Source organism: Xenopus laevis, chromosome 3L, assembly GCF_017654675.1.
Source record: "Xenopus laevis strain J_2021 chromosome 3L, Xenopus_laevis_v10.1, whole genome shotgun sequence".
In the NCBI taxonomy this organism is placed as follows: domain Eukaryota; kingdom Metazoa; phylum Chordata; class Amphibia; order Anura; family Pipidae; genus Xenopus; species Xenopus laevis.
In genome coordinates, this window is record NC_054375.1 from 113,095,227 (window position 1) to 113,118,943 (window position 23,717).

The following is a 23,717-nucleotide window of genomic DNA, read 5'->3' on the forward strand; positions in this document are numbered from 1 at the left end:
TGTAATAATAAAACAGTACCTTGTACTTGATTCAAACTAAAACACAATTAACATATATGAAATAAGATCCACTGGAATGCAATTAATCTTTACATTTATTTGTAGTTGTAGAAAGCACTACATGTTTCGGATCACATGGATCCTTCTTCTTGCACCAGAAGAAGGATCCAGGTGATCTGAAACATGTAGTGCTTTCTACATCTACAAATAAATGTAAAACTTAATTGCATTGACTTAACTCTCCAGTGGATCTTATTTGATATGTGTTACTGACATTGGAGGTGGCGTCTTGAAGAGGTTAATATACGAAAAAGTGCAGCAGTTCCTGAGGACCCTTTACGTGTAACATTAAAATACAGTTACTCCTTATTGTAAGCAAAACCTGCCTATTGGATTTATTTAATGTTTACATGATTTTCTAAAACATTTATATATATATATATATATATATATATATATATATATATATATATATATATATATATATATATATATATATATATATGAATAAGCTGATGTTATAGGTGATCATGCTCATATAAATGTCTTTTACCATGAAGTATCCAATCCCCCCCCCCAAAAAAGCAGTGGCATGTAATGTCATTCTTTTGCTCGTGCATAATAAAAATCTTTTGGGAATGCAAACCATTTGTTCATAGGCTAAGAAGGTAAGGTAATAGGTAAGATACTCTGCAAGCACAAACATCACCTTGCTACTCACGGCCCTCGGGCAGAGTTGCCCTTGCAGAATCCCCAGCTGGTAAGAAAGTAAGTTTTCAGCAGCTTGCAAAGCTGATCTTGCTGTACCTGGCTCAGACGTCTTCCCTTTTCTCCTATTCACTTTTTGTGGGCAGTAGAAGCAGAAGCGTATTCCGGGAGCAGCTCAGCCTGATCAGATTACTGGAGTGTAGTGACACACACACTCCTTCTCTGGTCCCTTTGACCATCCTCTAGATGACAGCCAGATAGCATGACCTGCAGGGTAGAGCTCAATTATCACTTTTACATTTTACATGGAGAAAAACTATAGCTAATGTGCATGCTACTCCTTTGTCAAAGACTCATTTGTAACACCCATAGATAAATATTTAAGGGGCGCTTGAGTTGAAACTACTGGTCAGCTGAAAAGGCCACTTTCTCATGCATATCATGAATGTATTTGCTGTCACTATTACCATGTCTTTATTGGGAGCTCAGATTATATGGTTGGTTAAAAGATATGCCCTTACAAGATGCAGTCCTACGAATGTCTCACTGTAGCTCTGTGTATCCCCAGGAATGGCTTGTTACCGTAAAGGCATTTCTAGCACTTGCAAAAATATTTCAGGGAATTCTAGTTTGAATAGTATTTCATATGAGAAAGGCTTTTATTGCATAGGTGTATAGAGATCAGCGAATTAAAGTTGAACCTTGCCTATCTCTACCAAAGTAGTAAAACCATTGGGGCTAATTTACCAACAGTGGGCAACCAGTCAAAGTTTATTTCATTATTCCTGTAGATGTCTGAAGAAAGTTTAACACTGATTACAACAGATTACTGTCTAGGAGCAAATTTGCACAGTGTTAGTAAATGAATGAATTTATATGGCAGCTATATAATAGCTTATTTATTAACTCATATAATAAAACAGAAATATAATTATTTCCAGTGCAGGTAATAACAATATATTTTGTTTAAATTCTTAAAAAATGTTTTCAGCTTTTATATGTAAAAATTTAAAATAAACCCAAACAATCTAAAAACCTCTGTTTGGTCCAGCCATTCCCAGTGTCCCCTGCAAAATGTGGAAGGAATGAGGAATCCACAAGTAGTGACAGTGAGTGCAACCCTTTTGCTCTCTATGAATGGAGCAAAATGTTCTTTTCTCTGCTTTCACTTGGCAGTACTGCTTCCAGGCAGGGCAATACACGGGTGCTGTTTTGCACACCACTGAATTAGAGCAACCAGGAGTGATAGGGGACACATTGTGTATTCTGAATTGTCTTTCATACTGGTTGCTAGGGTCAATGATCACAGCAATTAATGTGTTAATTAAATCTTATGTAACTCTATTCTACAACAATTAACACGTTTTATTCGACTGTACATGTTTATTCTATATTATGATACATGCTACTTATTTTTATTCTACGTGTTCTAGTCTACTGTAAATGTTTGTTCTATTTTATTATACATGCTACTTATTTTTAGTCTACATGTTGTATTCTACTGTACATGTTTATTCTATTTTATGATACATGATACTCATTTTTATTCTAAATGTTCTATTCTATTTTATGTTACATAACTTCTTTTTTTTCTCCAGTTCATCTTTTGGTTTATCATTCCACACACTACATGGCTGCTTGCAAAAACCATTAGCAAATTATCAAATAATTATTAAAGGTACTAAGTACAGCAAAAAGTGCTTGGAGACAGAGGATTAAGTGATTTTGCTCCCCTGGGTGTCTGGGGTCTGTGTTTGGGTCTTTGGTATCTGACCCTTCTGCTGGCCACCAGATATTTAAGTTCATTTGTTTAAGTTCATTTGTTTATAGCATATTTTATTGAGAAGGTTTGCATAACAGCGGGATTTGCAAAGAACAACCTTTTCTTTAAAATTGATGAGGAAGGCATGACTGCAGTACAAATTTCATAGACAAAACATATTACAACTACAACTGTGTATATGCAAACATGCACTGAGAATTACCTGACGATTGCTCATACGGGTGAATGGATGGCAATTACAGGACATGTAAAAGATGCAGCAGGTAAAATGCTTGAAACCTCTTTGAGTTCAGTTACCATAACATTTATCTTGAATACATGCAATTTGACTCCCCAAAGAAAAAGTGGGCTTTGACGAAAGTATGTGAGACATAGGGTAATTTATGCCTGCAAGCACAGTGTGCGATTTCAGGTGCAAATTGTCATGTTATATACAATGCAGTGTTTTTTCAAATTGTTGGCACAATTGTGGCTGTCTTAAATTTGTTGGTAGCAAATCAAATGCAAATGACTGCAGACATTTTCATATTTTCATTTTATCATTTCATCTTCTTGTGCTCGGAGTAAAAGTGACTGTTTCTAACCCTATATACCTCCTAGGCCCTTCCTTGCACCAATATAGTTAAAAATGACATTGACACTCCTCCCTGTAGTTTTTCAATGTTTAAAGGAAAAGGAAAGGCCTATTTAATTGGGAGTGCCCAGGCCAGTGCTCCTATCAGGAGAAAAGTGCACCGGGCCGGGGTTCTTCCAGTGAGCACCACGGAGCAATCACCTTCCTTTTTCTTCTTTCTTCAAATTTCCCATAGCAGACGCATGCATAGTAGAACGAAATAGCAGACTTTTTAGTTAAAGTTCGGCTTTTCACGCTACTGCGCGCAAAGAAAGAAAGCAAGAAGCTGATCAATACGTGGAAGAACCCTGACAGTGCAGTTTTCTGCTGATAGGAGCATTGGCCCAGAGTGTGAGGTAAGTATAAACAATCACTTGGGGGGTGTCTAACTTTTGGCACTTCCAAGTAAATAGAGCCTTTCCTTCTCCTTTAAAAATAATATGCTAATCCTGATTCTATAGCTTTAACTCTTTTTTTATATATTTATCCTATGGCCCAGTTTTTCGTTACATACAAAGTATATAATAGAGGAAAGGTTTTCAGATTTTCTTTCCGCAGTAATTCAATTAATCTTTTTTTCTGATTATACTTTGTGCCTATTGTTTTTCCTAGGATATATTTAAGAAATTTGTTATATCTATTTTAGGTAAAAATTTAAAATGGTTGGTAAATTTTCATACTTTCTCCTGGTTTGTAGATTCAAAACAAATCACCAGTCCACTGAAAACATTGCAAACAAACCCCTCCATTCCCCCAGCTGCAGCCCATTAGGTTGTGAGATAAAGACCACCGTATTACAGTAATTTAGGAAAGAACATCCCATGTGGCATGAGCCTAAAGTGGGTACAATACTTATATTTACTTATGTCAGGTATATCATGATGTTTTCTGAGAGGCAACACAAGTGTATAATGTATCATGCAAAGCAATGAATCAATGAGCTCAGTTCAGTTAAAGATCATTGGGTGCTGATAACAACATCGAAGACAATACAGCTTTTGTGCACAATGTATTATCCTCATTTCTTACACTATTCATTTCTGCCTGTATATCTGCAGCCAGTTATCTCCTTACAGTGTCAATTCCCATGTTTTGTAGAAACTAAAACCTTTATGAAAAGTCTTATCTTGGGGACATAACAATGGCTGGTGAACCTTTAGCCAATATTCCTATTACACGGTTGGAAAGCTGACTCTTGTTTTCTATTCTAGATTATAATTGGTGAAAGCAGATTGTAGCAACAGATACAGTAGATGTCAAGGATTTTGTATCCTATTTGGCAGATATATGATGCTCTTAATACACTGTAATTATACGTGATCACTGGCAATTTCTTCAGTTCTATTAATGTCTTAGATGTATCACTAGCATGGTTTTAAGAGTGTTTATCAAATTTATTGGATATATAGTTTTCCACTAGCCATGCAATCACTGTAATAGCTACCAGATTGAGGTAGTGGCAAGGTAATGCTTTACACTTTAATTTAATTCCCATTATACATTCTAAATCATCATGAATGATGTAATAGCTGCTTGCCTTTTCCAAAGTACCAGCAATGTGCAATTTAAGTAGAATATATGCAGAAATGATGTACTGGGATATGTGAACCTGACAATCCATCCCTGGAGCGCCCTCACTGCTATTATTATGAGCCTGTTGGGTAAAAATGTTATCCCCAACCAAAGGTGCGGGCTAATAGAGGCTGCATTACGGTTGGGGATAACAGTAGTTTCTTTTTTTTTAAAAAATGCCCTTCGCCAGTGCTAGGCTACCTCCCGGTGCGAGCAGCCATGTCTGGTCACTCGCATGCGCATAATGCACATGTGACGTCACGCGCATAATGAGCAATTCGGGGCAGCTTTTCATTATGCACATGTGAGTAACAGGAAATGGCTGCTCGCACCAGGAGCTCCCTCCCGGTGCAGGTAGCCTAGCGCTGGTGGGGGGCTTTTTTTTTTTTAATTACTGTTATCCCCAACCGGAATGCAGGCTCTATTAACCCACACCTTTGGTTTGGGGATAACATTTTTACCCAACAGGTGCCCTTTAAGGGCAGATTTATCAACATGTAAGTTTAAAGCTGAATAAATAAAAACTCACCCATGTTCTATTCATTTCTATTGGATTTTTAGAACCGTATTCATCAAATGGTGAGCTTTCACTCATTGATAAATACCATAGGAATGAATGGAAAGTGGTTGAGTTCTTATTTATTAAGCTCTAAACACACATTTTGGCAGCAGACCAGATACCCATGAATGCAGAATCTCTGGCCCCCTTCTGTCCCTGAATACAATTGTATATCACCCCCTTATGTTGCTAAATACAAGAACTGCAGTTCATTCACCGCCAGCTGAAAGTAATTGGACAGCACTATAGCAAAGTATAACAAATTAGGAGCAACATAGTTTCACTGGGCTTAATAAAATGTACTCCACTTATTCCACTGTTCATGTTTTTATTCAAAATATCAAAAAATGTATGCCCATGGATGTATAGGTCAGAGGACAAGATATTGTTGCAATCCCTGTAGCTAAATTCCAAGGCTTGGGGACAGGGGACAGATTTATTAAAGAGATACTGACACCAGAAAATAACCTTTTTAAATATCTATCATAACATCATCTTTGAGTGCTATTTATAATCTTGCCATAAAAGTATATGCCTGATGCTTTTACATTACCTTTCTTACCCCCATGTTCCTCTATGAGGAGGCTGCCATATTTGTGCAGCAGGAGTCCATTAGAAACTCTTAACTGGCAGGCTGAGCTGGGACAGTCAGGTTGGCAAAACAGTCAGGTTTTGGAACGCTAAGTAACAATTACTTACAAAAGCAGAACTATCAGCGAAAAATTATTAACATGTCCTATAGCTGACTTCTAGGGTTGCCACCTTTTCCCCTAGTGATTTAGATTAATATTTTGAAAAGAAAATTTTTAGCATCAGTATCACTTTAACAGTCGAATTGAAAATTTTTGAATTTTTTTATGGTCAAAACCGTCAAATTTGACTAAGGAATTATCTAGACTCGATTCAAGTTTTTTTTTAAAAAAAAAAAAATCAAATTTGATTTTCGACATTTATCATACTGTGGCCCTTTAAGAGTTATAATTCAACTATTCGCCACCTAAAACCTGCCGAATTCCTGTATAAGTAAATGGAGCAAATTCCCTAACCTGTGAAAATTCGTCCAGCGACAGCTTTGCACACATTGCTACACTTCGCCAGGTGAAAATTCGCTCAGACAACACTAATTTACTAAAAAGCAAAGTTTTGTCCAGGGCGCCGAACGCTGGCGGATCTTCACTAGCGTTACATCAGCAATCAAAGCGAACATGCACTAACGTTCAATTATGCCTAGCACAACTTCGTTAGAGGTCTTAGCTCATTTGCATAGCTCATTTGCTAATTTGCATATGGCAGGAAATTATAAAGTTCAATGGATGTATATGTTGCAGCATATACATTACATTACACAAGTCCAGGGAACCTTAATAAAGAAAATAGAGTTGTTATAATGCTCTACACATGAGCCCACTGTATAGTTTGTGTTCCATATATTAGAAAATGTATAGGGGAACCCAGTTACCCAAAAAGCATTTTTAAGGACTTTTGCAGGCTATCACTCTGAAAAAAGGAAAAGACGCCAGCGTTTTTTGGGACGAAAATTTGCTTGGTGTTAGTGTGACCGAAGTGACGCCTGCGCACATTAGTAAATTGGCAAAGTAACGAATCACGTCACGCTGGCGAATCATTACTTCGCCCTTTAGTAAATCTGCCCCAATGGGAGAGGTCCAGTGACCAATTTGGAAATGTTTGTAGCCTTCCTGATATTCGTTTGTTTTTTTTCAAAAGAAAAACTCGAATTGAGTTTGATCAAATTGAAATCGAATATGATTAGTTTTTGGGTCAGTAAAATTAGGCCGAGTTTTACATATTTGATCTTTTTATTAAATTACCCCAAATCGAATGTCAAGTAAAATCTAATTCATGTGAGTTAAAAAAAAAACCTCACATGAATTCGAAATTCGACCCTTGATAAAGCTGCCTCTTAGTAAGGGCAATGTCAAAGGTGAGTTTTATAGCAATAAAACTCAATTTAACGCAATAAAATTCCAGGGATTGACTCACATTACTTCACATTTTACTGCAGTAATGGTATGATAGTAATAGTACAGAGTAAAGAGATGCTGTGTTCAGAAAGTAAAGCAAACAAGCACTGTACCATTTTTGGTAAAAAAGTGTATTAGTGAAATTGAATCCATAATTATCTTGGTTGCAAAAGTTTTAGGGGGCCGATTCACTAACTTCAAGTGAAGGATTCGAAGTTAAAAAACTTTGAATTTCGAAGTTTTTTTTGGGCTACTTCGACCATCGAATGGGCTACTTCGACCTTCGACTACGACTTCGAATCGAAGGATTCGAAGTAAAAATCGTTCGACTATTCGACCATTCGATAGTCGAAGTACTGTCTCTTTATATAATACTTCGACCCCCTAGTTCGCCATCTAAAAGCTACCGAAGTCAATGTTAGCCTATGGGGAAGGTCCCCATAGGCTTGGCTAACTTTTTTTGATCGAAGGATATTCCTTCGATCGTTGGATTTAAATCCTTCGAATCGTTCGATTCGAAGGATTTAATCGTTCGATCGAAGGAATAATCCTTCGATCGTTCCATCGGACTATCTGCGCTAAGTCCTTCGACTTCGATATTCGAAGTCGAAGGATTTCAATTCCTAGTTGAATATCGAGGGTTAATTAACCCTCGATATTCGACCCTTAGTGAATCGGCCCCTTAGTGTGCTGGAAAATATACTATATATATATATATATATATATATATATATAACAAAAATATAGAAGATACCCGCACTCCTTCACATGTATTCTTTCTCCGGGTGCTAGGTCAAGTATGAATATATAGAAAATTGTAAAAAGGACCAGCACTCCGTGTTCCAAAAAAATTTAGTGCTTTATTCGAAACTCACAGTGTCTCCAACGTTTCGACCCTCTTTGGGGTCTTTATCAAGGATAAAGTGCTGTGTGCTACAAATCTTTAAATACCCACAAACCCTCCACAAGAGACGCCCTGAAATGACATCATGACCAATCAAATTGTTCAATTACATCGTTATATCATAGATGTGAAAAAAATCACTCGATTTTAAGAAATTTTTTTCACATCTATGATATAACGATGTAATTGAACAATTTGATTGGTCATGATGTCATTTCAGGGCGTCTCTTGTGGAGGGTTTGTGGGTATTTAAAGATTTGTAGCACACAGCACTTTATCCTTGATAAAGACCCCAAAGAGGGTCGAAACGTTGGAGACACTGTGAGTTTCGAATAAAGCACTAAATTTTTTTGGAACACGGAGTGCTGGTCCTTTTTACAATTTTCTATATATATATATATATATATATATATGCATAGAATGGACCAGCACACCGTTTTCTTCAATCAAACGTGTTTATTCAATACACACTGTGGATGCACAGTGTGTATTGAATAAACACGTTTGATTGAAGAAAACGGTGTGCTGGTCCATTCTATGCATATATAAAGACTTTGACCGAGCACCCGGACTGGAGAAAAAAGAGGACAGAGTGCAGGTGTTTGTATTATAATATATATATATATATATATATATATATATATATATATATATATATATATATATATATATATAGTAAATTAATATAATATATTTAATATGATACAGTGTATATATAAAGAAATATAGTAAATTATTGTATTTTTTGGTTTATTATATCATCATTTTTACTGCAATCTCTTATTTTCTGAACGATTAATCTGAAAACCACTATAATAAATACGTTGCTGTGCTCACATGCTTATTGGAAAGATCCAAATATCACATTTAAATGTTCTGGAAAAGCAATGGGAGAGAGATAATTTAGAGCAGTGTATTCCAGCATCACAAACAAGAACCTTTGAGTAAATATAAATAAATATAAAACTGGAAAATGAACGTTGCTGTGGGTAAAAGGGTTAACATAAAGTATCCAGATGAGGGAATATCCTCAGAATTAAAAGGCTCAGGTAGCCACAAGTAATATGCTCTATTTGATGTCAAAATTGATCATTTCAGCCTTTCACCTGACACCGCAGCCTTGTCTCAGCCTGTAACCTGAAGCCCAGTGCTCCTGGGCACTTGTCATAAACAGCCTCATCCAGGGCCCACTTTCTCAGAACACAAAAGGGGAGCTGCTCAATTATTGATAGGGCGGGAAGCAGCAAAGCTCCATTTGCTTTCTGAATAATAGAGTAGCAAGTGAGACCTCTCAGTCTCTTTGATTTGCTTATATTCTAGTTTCGCTGGTTGGTTTCAGAAATATGTCACTATGGAGACATGGAACAGACATCCTCCGGCGTTAGCAGAGCATCACCACAAGATATGTTATATTCTGTTCAAAAGTTCCCTTTGTATATACAGTCATAACATTCCATGGTTTCTCAGTGAGAAAGGATTACTTCTGCTATAAAGGCAATAGGATTTTCAAACAAAAGTGGTGGAGGAAATAATTTAAGCATGTAATTGTCCTTCTATAAAATTCTTATGCAATAATAATGATCGACAATGGATTATTAAAGACATTAACCAATTACTATGGGATTTTTCAGCTTCATGGAAGAAAGTGAATTAAACTAAAAAGAAACCTGCAAACTTTCCACCATCTTTGTAATATATCCCCAGATGAATAAAGACCTACGTGTAGAATTACTAGGGATGCACCAGTATTCAGTCAAATCTTTTGCAAAGGATTCAGGGGTTTGGCTGAATCCAAAATAGTTGATTTGGTGCATCCCTAAGAATTACCATGCAATGTTACAATGCCCATACGTTTTACTGTGTATGTTAAGAAATTTAAAATGAAAATCTGCAAAAAAAAATTATATATATATATATATATATATATATATATATATATATATATATATATATATACAGTATATACTCTGAAATCATTTCATAAGGACATTTATTCATATAAAGTGTTAGAATTATTTAGCTAAAGTAAATGTCGATTGTATTCAAGGGAATTCTCATATTTTTTTAAGTACCATCAATTTGGTGTTGAATTTTTCTGACCCAGATTAAAGTCCTGCAGTGCTTTAAACCAGTCTCACACACAGGTACAGCTCCCTGTTTTGAAGAAACAACAGCAAATAAACATACTGAAACTAAAGTTTCTAGTCAATTCTGAACCATTTTTTTCTGAATACACAAAAAAAAATCCTAATTCCTAATTAAGTGGGTTTGCATTGTGCATCAGTTACTGAAGGGTATAGAAGGGTAGTTATTGTGTTCAGTGTGTGAAAAATACAAGAGAGGGAAATGTTTTTCAGAATTGTGCCACATTGCCCTCTTTTGGTAAAATGTGAGTTCTACAAGTAAAGGCAAGCCATTATTCATGTGCCCTTAGCTTGCTCCAGTCTGAGTTCTATTATTACTTATTTAGTTACAAAGTTAAATTGGGCTGAAAAAAAGGACCAAAGTCCATCAAGTTCAGCCCCTCCAAGCGAATTCCAGTACACACACATATAAACACACTCATAACAACTATACATTCACATATATTAACCCTCGATATTCGACCCTAAGTAAATCTGCCCCTAATTGTTGATTACAGTATTACAATAGCCTATGATATTATGCTTGTTCAAGAAATCATCCAAGCCACTCTTAAAGGTCTATGAAGATTCTCATTTATCCAGGTCCTGATATACAGTATTTATATCGTGCCCCTCCAGGGGTTTGTATGAGTGTGAACAGGTGAACAATGTGGATAGTCTGGGTCTGGGTCTAATGTGTGAACAGTACAGGGATTTAGGGTGTACACAATAGAGGTGTTACAGGTGTAAACAATGCAGGGGGATTACATGTGTGAACAATGCAGGAGTTTATAATCTGAATTTGAGGTGTATACAATGCAGGGCAGTTAATCTCTGTAGAGATACCTTTTAAAGTTTATACATGATAAATAGACACAGCAGGCAGGATTTCATGTGGGGGGTGGGCACCAGTTGGACAGTACTGCTCTAGTCTAAAGGGGTGGCCTCTGGTGCAGTGATCCTCTTTATGGGAAAAAAGATCAAACGCTATCCTATATAATAAAGTTGAAGTGTCTCTGCTTCCAGTCCCTGTGTCCGTGGGATTGCGCTACTGCGCATGTGCCCCACGGACCTTCGTTACATATGTTCTAGCGCCCGTTAATTTAACGGGCTTAATGTCTAGTCTGTCTATAATGTCCTCTAATGTACTTGTAAAGAGTAATCATGTCTCATCATTGTAAACCAGTCCTGCATATATCTAAACTGGAAACCATTTAAAGCCACCATGCCTTGTTCCAGTTCTGTTTCCTCTAGGTTCCAGCTTTTTCCCCTTCTTTCCCTTCCAAGTCAACTTCTTTTCTATGAAACCACCTTGTAGAGTATGCATATAATATTTTATTTATATCGCACTCATTATGTACGCAGTTCTGTACAGCAGTAACTCACTACATTGCATACCAGAGCCTGTATGTGACTTTGAATGCAAATAATGGACTTTTGTTATACTGTTTTGTACCAAATGAAAAGCATCAATCTGATAATATTCATGGTATTTCAAAGCATTTTACCTTAGGGCATAGCAATTTGATTGAAAGAAGCGTGAATGGCTACCTCTGTGAATAAAGGCCATAATAGCTTTAGATAAGATAATGGCCAAAAAGGGCAACCCAATGGTAAAAAGCATATTTTAATATATTGTTTGGCAGTGCAGGAAAGAACAGTCATCTTCATACGCTACATTTTCAGTACAAGTATGGGAACTATTATCCAAAATTCTTGGGACCTGGGGATTTCAACATAAGGGCTCTAACTGAAATGTGGAACACCTTACCTTATGGCAGCAAATCATTAAATATTAAACAAACAATATGAATGTTTATGCTATCTTAGGTAACATCAAGTAAAAGGTACTTACTATTACAAAAAATGTTTTGGAAAAATGAAGAGTTTTTGTTTGAATAAGATTTTATGTAAAACTGAATTGCCATATATTGTAGGTTTCTGGTTAACAAATTCCCAAATAATAGATCCTGTACCTTTACAAAATGTTGAAATTCTTTATAAATTAATCTTTTTAAGTTGTGGAATCCCAGAGATTTCCAAAATAGACAGACTCAATTAGTTCAAAATCTGATTCACGAGCCACACTGAATCAATCTATATGGGGTTTACAAAACAGAGTAAGAAAAGATATGAGCTCTTTAGGTAAGTATATTCAGTACTATGTATAGTGATGTCTCAGGAGGGTGTTTTAACTGGTTGTGACATTTTTTGGTTATAATTGTATTATTATTATTATATTAATAACAATTATATGGCTATAATATTTTCAGCAAACAAAGCCCACATTGCTGAGGCAAAACATGTCACATGTAACATTATATTAAGATTTCATTGATTTTTGAAAATCCATGTGTAATAAAAATTACAATTCCAGACTGCTGTATATTTGAAACAAAAACTGGACTTATAAGGAATGTAAACATCCAGCATTCGCTATCTAGTCTCTGTTAAAAGCACATAAAGTAAGCAATGATTTTATATTTAGCTGGAAATCTGACCTTACGCTAATTACAACATAACAAAGCCATCTTTATGATTTGAACTTGCAATCTCTCCGTCACAAGACTCTAACAGTCTTGTGATAGACAGTTAAAAATTCCTGAGGACAGTGTGTTAAAGCACACATACATATACCTATATTTACAAGCAAGCACATGAGCATATGGATGCTGTGATGGAAGGAACAGGGATACTTACACAATCAAAAGGATAAAGAATATATATATAGCTTCAAATAAGCCCCAGTCTTTCCTTTAAAGGTAAACTGTAGTGGATGTTGAAGGAGATGTTGACCTCTTACAAAGTCCTACCAGGTTTTTTAAGGGATTCCAGCTTGAGCCAGAATTGTTTGCTGCAAGGAAAATGTCAAAATAAATACTTTTAAATATATAAGAAAATGAGTTTGTAATACAAAATGAATAGACATCTAGTAAAGGTGGAATTAAGGCCATAAGGCTGATATATAGAAGTTACTGCAACTGCTAACAAAAAATCCCTATGATTTGTAACCACAACAAAGAATCTTTACTTAGAATTCTAGTATAATAGTGGGTGCGAGATACTTGCCTATGATTTACCAATGCAGAAAGGAACTTGCTAATAGCTGGGAAGTTATGACATCTCTGTGTGGTTAAGAAGATGAAAACATTTTTGGATAAAACTAACCCGCAGCATTTTATGGGGAGTATGTAATAAAAGGCACTAAGTTTGCCCAGGACCAGTAACCCATAGCAATCAGCAGGTAGCATTTACTGGTCACCTGTTTAAAAGCAAACATATTATTGGTTGCTATGGGTTAATGCTCCTGAACAAACTTGATGCCTTTTTTTATATATGGGGGAATGTGTCCTACAAAGTGCTTGGCATGTAACATAATAAGGAAGAAGACAAAAGTAGAAGTCAGGACTTTAGCCCAATACAATATCACACAAGGACTAAACCACAATGAATTGTGTTCCAAAGTGATGTATGCTGTAATTAAATCACCTCATGCTGACAAGTTTTAAAGGAGAACTAAACCCTTAAAATGAATTTGGCTTAAAATGTCATATTTTATATTGAACTTATTGCACCAGGCTAAAGTTTCAGTTTCTCAATAGCAGCAATGATCCAGGACTTCAAACTTGTCACAGGGGGTCACCATCTTGGAACGTGTCTGTCACATGTTCAGTGGGCTCTGAGCAGCTGTTGAGAAGCTAAGCTTAGGGGTTGTTGCAAAATGAGGTTGGTCTGTAATATAAGCTGATGCTACAAGAATGATTTTTAAATTCTGATGCTTATTGTGCTGGTCTCTGTGCTGCTATGTACCAATAATCTGTATTAATTCTAATCAGCCTTATATTGTGACATTTATATTCTCTGTGTACTGTATATTTTGAGTCAGCCTTTAAGCTCAGTAAGTGACAGCAGCACAAAGCATGTGCAGTGAATCAGTAGAAAGAAGATGAAGAGCTACTGGGGCATCTTTGGAGGCACATATATTTACTGTGAAAGAGCTGTGGTTGCCTTGGGCTTGTAAAGAAGCCTAAAACATAATGTACAACATTTATAGCATACTTCTTTAGTTAAGCTTTAGTTCTCCTTTAAAGAGAAATTTCTAAGGAAAAAAATGAATGTGCAGAGGCTCATTCACATCAGAATACATTACCCAGGATCATTCATTGGGATGAAATATTGAAAAGAGGCACTCTTCTGCCTCTTGTTAGAAAAAGTATTTTTCAAAATGGGAGAAATTTAGGTGATTATCCATGTCAGTAAGACAAATAATCACCGCATCCAGGATCTGTATCAGGATTTGGAAGGTCATACTTTTGGAAGAATTTTTTTTACTACATTAGAACCATGATTTTATGTCCCCCAAATGTATGTTTTCCAGAATAATATGTGGTTTATTTGTGGTCCCGCAGTGTATGCTCTATTCGTTTCTCCCAAGATTTTACATTTGTTTCACTTGTTCTCTTGAGAAACGTAAAATCAGTGCTTTACTGTAGAAATCTTGATTAAAGAGCCAATTTTTGCTGACAGAGTAGGCAATTGATTTTCTCTTGAATCTGAATGTGCAAATTCAGTTTGGTATTTGCCCAAATCTTACAACAAACCATCTGAATTTTCACTCACAAAAAAGTTAGATGAAACCGTTTGGAATATAGGGGTAGAATGTAGTGATTTATTTTATTGTGATCTTGTTCTATTTGATTGTATCAATCCAAGATTATCTTGACTATACTAATTTATCACTCAAGCCTCTAATGAGGAGTGGGAAGATAAATTTGGCAACAAGGGTTCTGGTAACTGAGACAAGATCAATAGACAATCATAAGGGTGATGTAAAGGTAGAATTTGACTACTTTTTGCAAAATAAGTCCTGTAAATTCTTAAAAGCAGGCAAAATCTTAAAGAGCTAAAAGTGAGTAACAGCTGGGGAAAAGCTGTTAATTGTGGATAAATGAAGGCATTGCTGAAAACAGGTTGTACTCCAGGAAAAAATCTGACCGGTAGTCTAGCTTATAAATGGATTGCGTTGAAAAAGTCAGCGAAGTTCCAACATTTTCAGAATTAAGGGATACTGAATGAGAGAGCAGCATCTGGACGAGAGGACACACATCCCTGGGTGAGCTCCGATACTAACCGCATCTTTTCTAATACATACTGAAAGAGGGGAAAGGATAATTCATCTTTATGCATAATACCCATCTAGAATAAAGCTCAGGAGCAGTAGCAGGTACAAGCTTAGAGAACAAGGATCTAGCATCAATGGTCAAAACTAGAAGAGTGATTGACAATAACTATAGAGGAATGCCATGCTGACATTGTTAGCAGAGAGCTGATCTGAACTGCATGTGCAGCTTCTCTGTAAGTGAGGACAGACACACCAACTTCTTTGTGAACAGTAACTTGGTTGCTTTACAGAACTTCAGCATAACATGTGTGCAACAGGAGCTTTTCATAGAGAGCATACACAGGAAGAGATAGAAGAAAATCACACAGGGTTACAGGTCAAACATGACACTGCATTGCTAAGTAACAATAGACCCTCCCCTGTAACATGCACTGGAACAATCTTTGTCTGTTGTTTTCAAACAGACAAAGGAAGATTACATACATTACAACTACCCGAGTCCAGGAAAACTGAAATTATAAAATGGTTTATGCTGAGTAATGTGAAGCTTGATAGGGATTTGGTTTAGTTTACTATAGTTAAGTCTTTCCCATCATACCTAGGCATAAGAGTTTCCTAATTTAAAGGAACAACTCTGCACATGAAGACCTTTGGCCCAAGAACAGACAGGGACGAACAACATTTCTTCTTCACAGAGTAGAAGTTGCACATGGGGCTAGAACTGACTAAAAGACAAATCATATTGACACTCTGTAATGTTAATGTCCACGCATATAGGCAGACTCCAACACAATTGTTTAATAGAGAAATTACGTTACCAGATAAAATTGTATTCTAATCTATCAGATGCCTCATTATTTCAGCCAGTCTCTGCATACTGATACTATTTAGGTTAGCTGGTATGTGCACAAAATGCAAGCTTTTGAGATATGAAAAAAATGTAAATGGTATGTCCAACAAGCACAATCTATTCAGGATGTTATATTATCCTTGATGAAGATATGTGGTTTTCAATGATTTAATCTTGAAAGCTTGTATTTTACACAACTCTCTACTACAGGCACCAGGAACAGTATTTATTGCCAAAAGGGAAGCAAATTAGTCAAACACACACAGGATCAAAGAGTCCAGCATAGTCAGATTCAGGTAGAAGGTAAAGAGCTGGTGGCAGAAATATTAAACAGTAAAAGGAATAAATGAGGGCAGGCCACAGGCAAACAAGGACATGAACAGCCCAACAGAAATAAAACATTTAGTTCACTATAATAGCATGATGACATCATAGCACAAGCATCATGACACAATGCCCATGCAAACATTGCAATGCACTGGTTGGCAGAAGTGCGGAAGTCGAGAGGGGACAAACTGATACCATCTTGGAAAGTCCTAAGGGGTCCGTAAAAGGCTAAACAAAGTAATGAAAAATAAATCACAAAACCAGATAATGCATAAATAGAGCTGTGACAAACAAACAATGTTAAATTTAATCAGCAAAACAAAAAAGGCCAGTATTGCCTGCCCTATCTGGTAGGGGGGGATGTCTGATACTGATTAAGCTTTTAAGATTATATCCACATTAATGGTGGAAGCACACTATAAAACCAAATGGTTGGTGCTCCAATGAGTGCCTTGGATATTTCAATAATGTGCATTCCACAATCAAGTTTATGTTGGAGCCCAACAGAGTTAAATTTTTTGGACGCAAACATTAGTTATACAGATCATACATTCATCACTTTGGTGTACACCATACCCACGGATAGAAATAATCCTTTGAAACCTACTTCTTATCATCCACCAGGGCTGTTTAAGGGACTATCCAGTGGTCAGTTGCTAGTTGCTACGGGTCAGGCGCATAGCATCCACTGACGCATTATATGATAGTGCTTCAACACAAATTGTGGTACACCAATATCTAGAAAAAGGGTACGATGAGAGAAACTTACAGACCAATAAAGAAGAAGTACGCTCTATCCCTAGGAAACAATTACTTTAAAAAAATAACACAAATCCAAATAAGTCTAAAAGAATACCATTCATTTCTTCTTTTAATTCCAATTCAAAGGTTTGTCGCAACATCATTTTAAAATATTGGGTGCTTTTGAGCAGTGATGTCAAACATGGGCAGTTATTTCAGTCACCCCCTCTCTTTTCGTATAGACCTACGTCCATGTAGGAATTGTGGGCATTGCAACGGTATTATATCTGGCAATTTCGTAACACATCCACAACAAGGGTCTAAGCACACAGTCAATGGATTTTTTACATGTGACTCCAGTAACGTGATTTACTGCTTGAAATGCCCTAGTGGTCTGGCATAAGTAGGCCAGACAACTAGATCCATCAAGATTAGGTTAAACGAACATAAATCCACAATAAGGAATTACCAGCCACCTCCAATACCCAGCAATTCAAATGAAAATAAAGATAAGAATAAAGAGAAAGACACTGGTAAAATAAAAAAAAAGAAACTTCATTAGCTAGGCATTTTTTCACACATGGCCATCGGGTGGCGCAACTTCATTGGCAGGTCCTGGAAAAAGTAAAGGCTTAACAAGAACAGGATAATAAAAGGTTACTCTCAAAGAGAAAATGATATTGGATCTGGTTGCTCCAAAACAGATCCCCAAGGTTTAAACGAAGAATACAATATGTCCTGTTTTCTATAATATGATACCTGTATTATGTGCTAATTGTATTTGTTCTTCCTTTCAGATAAAAAGCTATATTTGATTACCCTTCAGGGTCAGGTACATTTTCCTCCTTCACTTACCTTAATACATAGGGCTATGATGTAAAAAAATTATATTTTTGAAACTGTGTAATTTATTATTTATGATACTTTTGTTGCCATTTGGTTGTGGTACAGATTTTGTTTCCTTTTTTCAGGTTATTGTTACAATTGTTTCAATATACTGTTTGACCACAAGGGGATAGAGACTTTGGACTTACCTGATTATTTCATTGGACTTAATTGATTCCAATTCACTTTTTTCTATTAGATTAATTAAATGTTAATTTGTTTTTGGACAAAGTATTTAAATGTTTTCTGCACCACGCTTGCACTATGCTTAACAAAGGGGAGTGTCCCTGAAACATTGCACCATGCATTAAATAAAATTCAAGGGCTTGCCCTGCTAAACACATGCCTTATGTGCCAGTGATATTCCTACACATTTGACTGGAGGTTGCCGATTTCCCCATCACTGAGCACCAAGAGATTTGGGAACGTAGAGTGTGTGGGTATTTACAGTTTCTTTGGAACTAGTGAAAAGTTGTAATGTTAAAATACATACTAAAAAACATTCTGTTTGTAACTCTGAAATAAGCATTTCTGAAGGGGGTTACCCCTGTCTTTACCATTGTCTATTGTAGGTGGAGCATGTAGCATGTTAATAGGTGTGGTTCTCCCCCTGAGTGCCACATAATCAATATAAACATGTACCATTGTCCAAACACTAAATATCAATGGAGCAGGCACTCAGAATAAAGACAATCTTCCAAGTGTTTGTGAACATGAAACGCGTAAGGCTGAGGACACAATAAACCTTTTCTACTTTTTTTTTAACAACCTGGTGGAATATTGCCTTTATTCGAGTGCCTGCTCCATTCATAATGTCCAAACACTGTATACTAGCTTTTGTTGCAACATATCCTTATCCTTTGTTGCAACTTCTGCGTTGTGTAATATAAAATGTAACATGCTTCTTAACTCAACAATTTCTTAAAGATGCATTTGCATTTCTTCAATATTCAAACACTTTCTAAAAGCACAAATACCCATTCATTTACTCATGCAAAGTTTTAGGAAGGTTCTGTAATCAAAAATTACTGTTACAAAAAAATGTTTTCACATCTCCCTACATATCAAGCTCAACAGCACATTTCAGAGATTCAGAAGCTCTAAAAGATGGGAAAATATTAGGGCAAGTCAGTGCCATTTTAATGGGCCAAAGGGGCATTTGCCCAGGGACCACCAGGATTGAGAATCATCTGTCATCTTCTATCATTTTTACTGAAGCATTTCAATCAACTAGAATTACTCAACATCATAACCATTTACATTTCTTCTCCGTTTAATTTAACTTTCTATTATAACAAATGTTTGTATGGGTTATTTCCCTTAAAAAGCTGGTATTTGGGATTCAGATGAGAGGGTTTTGGGGTATTGGCTGATACCAAGAAATGACTGACTCAAATAGCTCCATGTATTTCCATGCTGACCTGATTTTTAATTAGAATGAACTTCTAAGTGAAGTTACTTGCTCTTATCGATGCACCAAACAGCAAAGAGCTGTCTCTTGTAACTACAAACAGAAAAAGAAATTCTATGGGTGTTAAAGCTGGCTAACTACAAATGTATTCCTAGTTCCATTTACTTTTATATGACTCATTCTAGTATTTTAATTATGCATCTTTATTGGGGGTCCCATACATATCTGGTGTGTTTTGGAGTATAGCATAATGGGTTTTTTTACAATAAAAAAATAATGATTTACAATATATAGTGAATCAAAGCTTAAGTCTGAATAAAGTAAAAGCAACAGATTTTGGGACAGCTATCGTTCATTGTCCAAAGTCCATTGTCCTTACATAAATTCTGGGTAAACAGTTTAAAGTAAACACAGACATTGTTAACCAACAATTAGATAAATAGACAGCAGGCAACCCTGGCTGAAGAGGTGCACTGTACAAAGTTAGAATTGGAGAGCTGGAGCAATATTGCACCTCAGACTCCTGAATGAGTGCTAGGAGTTTGGCAAGCCTAGAGATCACACCAAGGGTTGAGGGGCTCCCCAGGCGTGCTTAAAGGGGACCCGTCACACAAAAAAATTATTCAAAATCCTATTTTATCACATTAGTCAAGCAAAATGAACTTTAATTACACTATATAAATTATTTGAATCTTGCTTCCTTCAGTCTGGGAATTCAAAATTATAGCAAGCAGGCAGAAGCCATTTTGTGGACACTATTATTAAGACAAGCCTTGTATCATCTCAGAATCTTGTTTGTGCACCAGAATGGGGGACCCGATGTCCATCCCAATGCCCTGGCTACACAATTAAATGGTAAAGAGAACTGGGGAATGTGTGGAGAGCAGTGACATTTAGGAAGTGCTGAATGGAAAGTGAAAGTAATTGTCTGCCCCGCCTCTATGCCACTGGCAAAGAGGCGTGGCAGACAATATTTGATTGACAGCTGAGATTTTTAAATGAGTTTACAACAGCTATGAATGCTTTAATAAAAAATAGAAATTGGATTTCATGTTTAATTTGAAAAGGACTTTTATTATACAGATTTTTGTGTCTGGATGACAGGTCCACTTTAATTAATGCAGAACTTGCTATCCTTGTAGTTACCATCATATGAAGTTAAGCAAATGTTTTTGAATGTGTGTAAGTTATTGCTCACTAGCAGTATATAAAAAGGTTCAATCATTGATTTTGCATATTAGTAATAAAATTGTATCAATGTTAATTAATTAAAAAATATTAATTAATAAAGGTTCTCCCTTTTATTACATTAAGTAAATCATTAATTCATCCTCTGGTCTAACATCCTTTACTTGGAGCCTTGGAGCTCAATGCATTTTTTAATGGTGCTCCCATCTTTCCTATTCTTAGATCCCACCAAATAATCAGTGTGGATGCTGAAAAATGTTTTTCTTCATACTCTGAATTAACTGTTTTGTGCATACCTTGGCATAGCAGCAACAATCTCTCTTATGTAGTGTTTTTTTTTTATCTTCCTTTGGTACCTCCTTCCTGATCCATGATCCATGATTAATCAGGAGGTTGGTACACAGATTAACTTCACCATATTTTGCCCATAAAAAAACCTGCTAGTCAACTGTTCGCAAATGCCCTTGAGTACCCCTATTTTTTTGATCTTCACACACACAGCACAAATGATGGCAGTTATCACAGCCTTTATGGTATACGTGCCATGTTGGTTACTGACACAGATTCTATGCCCAAATGGCATAGAATTTGTGGGAGCCTGCTTTTGCATGTAGATCGATGCAGAGAAAAAAATATCTAACTATCAAATCTGGACAGTGCATTAGCTTAAAAATGTTTTACCACCTGGTATGTCTGCAGCTCTGAAAATCACATTGCTGTTAATGCAGTATTCAGAGAATAACAGGTGTTTTTGGCTAAAGACACCAGTTTGTGTGTGACCTAAGATTTTACTGCTGCACTATATATGACATACACATTAATGTTGTCCTTCTTTACAATTTTCAAATATTGTGAGGTATACAGTATTACCCTCTACAGACTGAAAAATCTGTAACCTCTTAACATTGACAATGACTAAGCACACAAAGAAACACACAAGGTATTATCTGCACACTACACTCTCTGTTTATTTATAAATGGGAAAAGGAGCAGAACTCTGAAGTGCTAGTGCAAGTAGCCATATACTTTGAAAATTAAAAATGGTGCCATTCAATACAACACCTCAACTGAAGCGCATTCTGCAGCTTGGACCTCAAAGTTCCATCTAAAGGAAATATTGGTCTGAGAACACACACAGTACAGTAGGCCCAAAACACCTGACCTGTTAGGTGTTTTCACATCACTCTTTTGCCCCAACACTATGTCTACCCACTCAGCAGAATGTTATCTCCACTCTCCAGCTGGTGGTTTCCCCAGTCCTAAAACAGAAGAGTGGGACGGCAAGTTTACTGAATAGTCATGAGGGGGTATCGATAGTAAAATGTAGTGTTGGGCAGCTGTGGTGGGAAAACTATTTGTAGGTTTTATAAAGGATAGGTTATGTCAGACAAATGCAATTGATATTTTATGATGAGGCTAGAAAAAGTGAAACATAAATGACTGCTTTCTAAACTAAGGGCTGTTGGCATTCTTGTTTGCACCTGGATAGGCAACTAGCTAAAGCAGTGATTGCCCTTTTTGGGGGGGGGGGTAACCCCTACGTGGATTGGCAGCCTAAAGGAGGCTCTGTCTGGCAGTACATGTTTTTTTTGGCAACAAAAACTTGCCTCCAAACCAGGAATTGTGTACAAGACTCCACATTTGATACTCTTAGGGCTCTTACTGACGAGCGTTTTTACCTGCGCTCCCTGCGTTCCGTTTTTTTGCGTTCAGCCGCAGGGGAGCGTAGGAATAGACGCATTACATTTTTTCCAATGGGGCTGTACTCACAAAGGCGCGTGTAGGCGCCGAACCCAGGTTGAGACGCAACATGCAGCATTTTTCCTGCGTTCCTGAGTACAGCCCCATTGGAAAAAATGTAATGCATCTATTCCTGCGCTCCCCTGCGGCTGAACGCAGTAAAAAAGGAACGCAGGGGAGCGCAGGTAAAAACGCTTGTCAGTAAGAGCCCTTATGCCAAAGTTAAAAAAAAAACTCATAATTGTTTTTTGTTAAGTTCAGCCATTGTTTTTTCCTTAAATAGTCTATATTGTGTCCCTAAATTGTAAATAAAATAAATAAAACAAGTATGGCCCTAGACTTTATACAAATCACTGTGTTGAAACCCAGAATAACTAACAGCCAGTTTATGAGTAACTATAGCTAGTGTGGTCTATGTTTTTCATGAAACAAGAGAAACCACTGCCAGCACCAATCTTATACTCCATTTTGGGGCTCCTCCAATGCCAAATGAACCCATTGTCTTTTCCTAAATTAGCCTTTTTGTTCCTAAATTCTCTAACTCCTATGTGAAACAGGGGAAACCACTGCAAGCACCAATCTTATATTCCATTTTTGGGCTCCTCCGATGCCATTGTCAAAAACGCAAGTTTTTTTTGTCTATTTAACCCATTGCCTTCTCCTAAATTAGCCGTTTTTGTTCCTAAATTGTCCTAACTCTCACATAAAAAATTGAGATCCTTCTACACCATTGAACAAAAAGAGCGCCTAAAACAAAAGATTACTGTTGGTATATTTTACCCATTGTAGTCTGCAAAATTTGAAAAATATTGCTTTAGTCTCGTAGTCTGTTTATGGGTAAACATAGCCGACAGCCAGTGTGCTCTTACTCCTATGTGAAACAGGGGAAACCGTCTTCACCAACACGCTTTTGGAGAACCTGCATTCTTCGGCGTTGGGACCAGTGTAAATGAAGAATAAAAGATTACTTCTAGTGAATATCACTCATTTTCTTCATATTGTTTCATCTAAAAAATCGTGAAACTTCTGAGCTTTTGTTTGCACAAAAATTTTTGTCAAATTGGGAAAGGGGGTACTAGTACCATTAGAAAACAGAAAAATATAAAACAAATTTTTTTTTAGGTTTCCTGGCATACGTAGAAAAAAATGGCTTTATCAGTCTCCAGTAGCAACTACTGGACTATTGCTAGCACCCTCCAAGAAAATAAT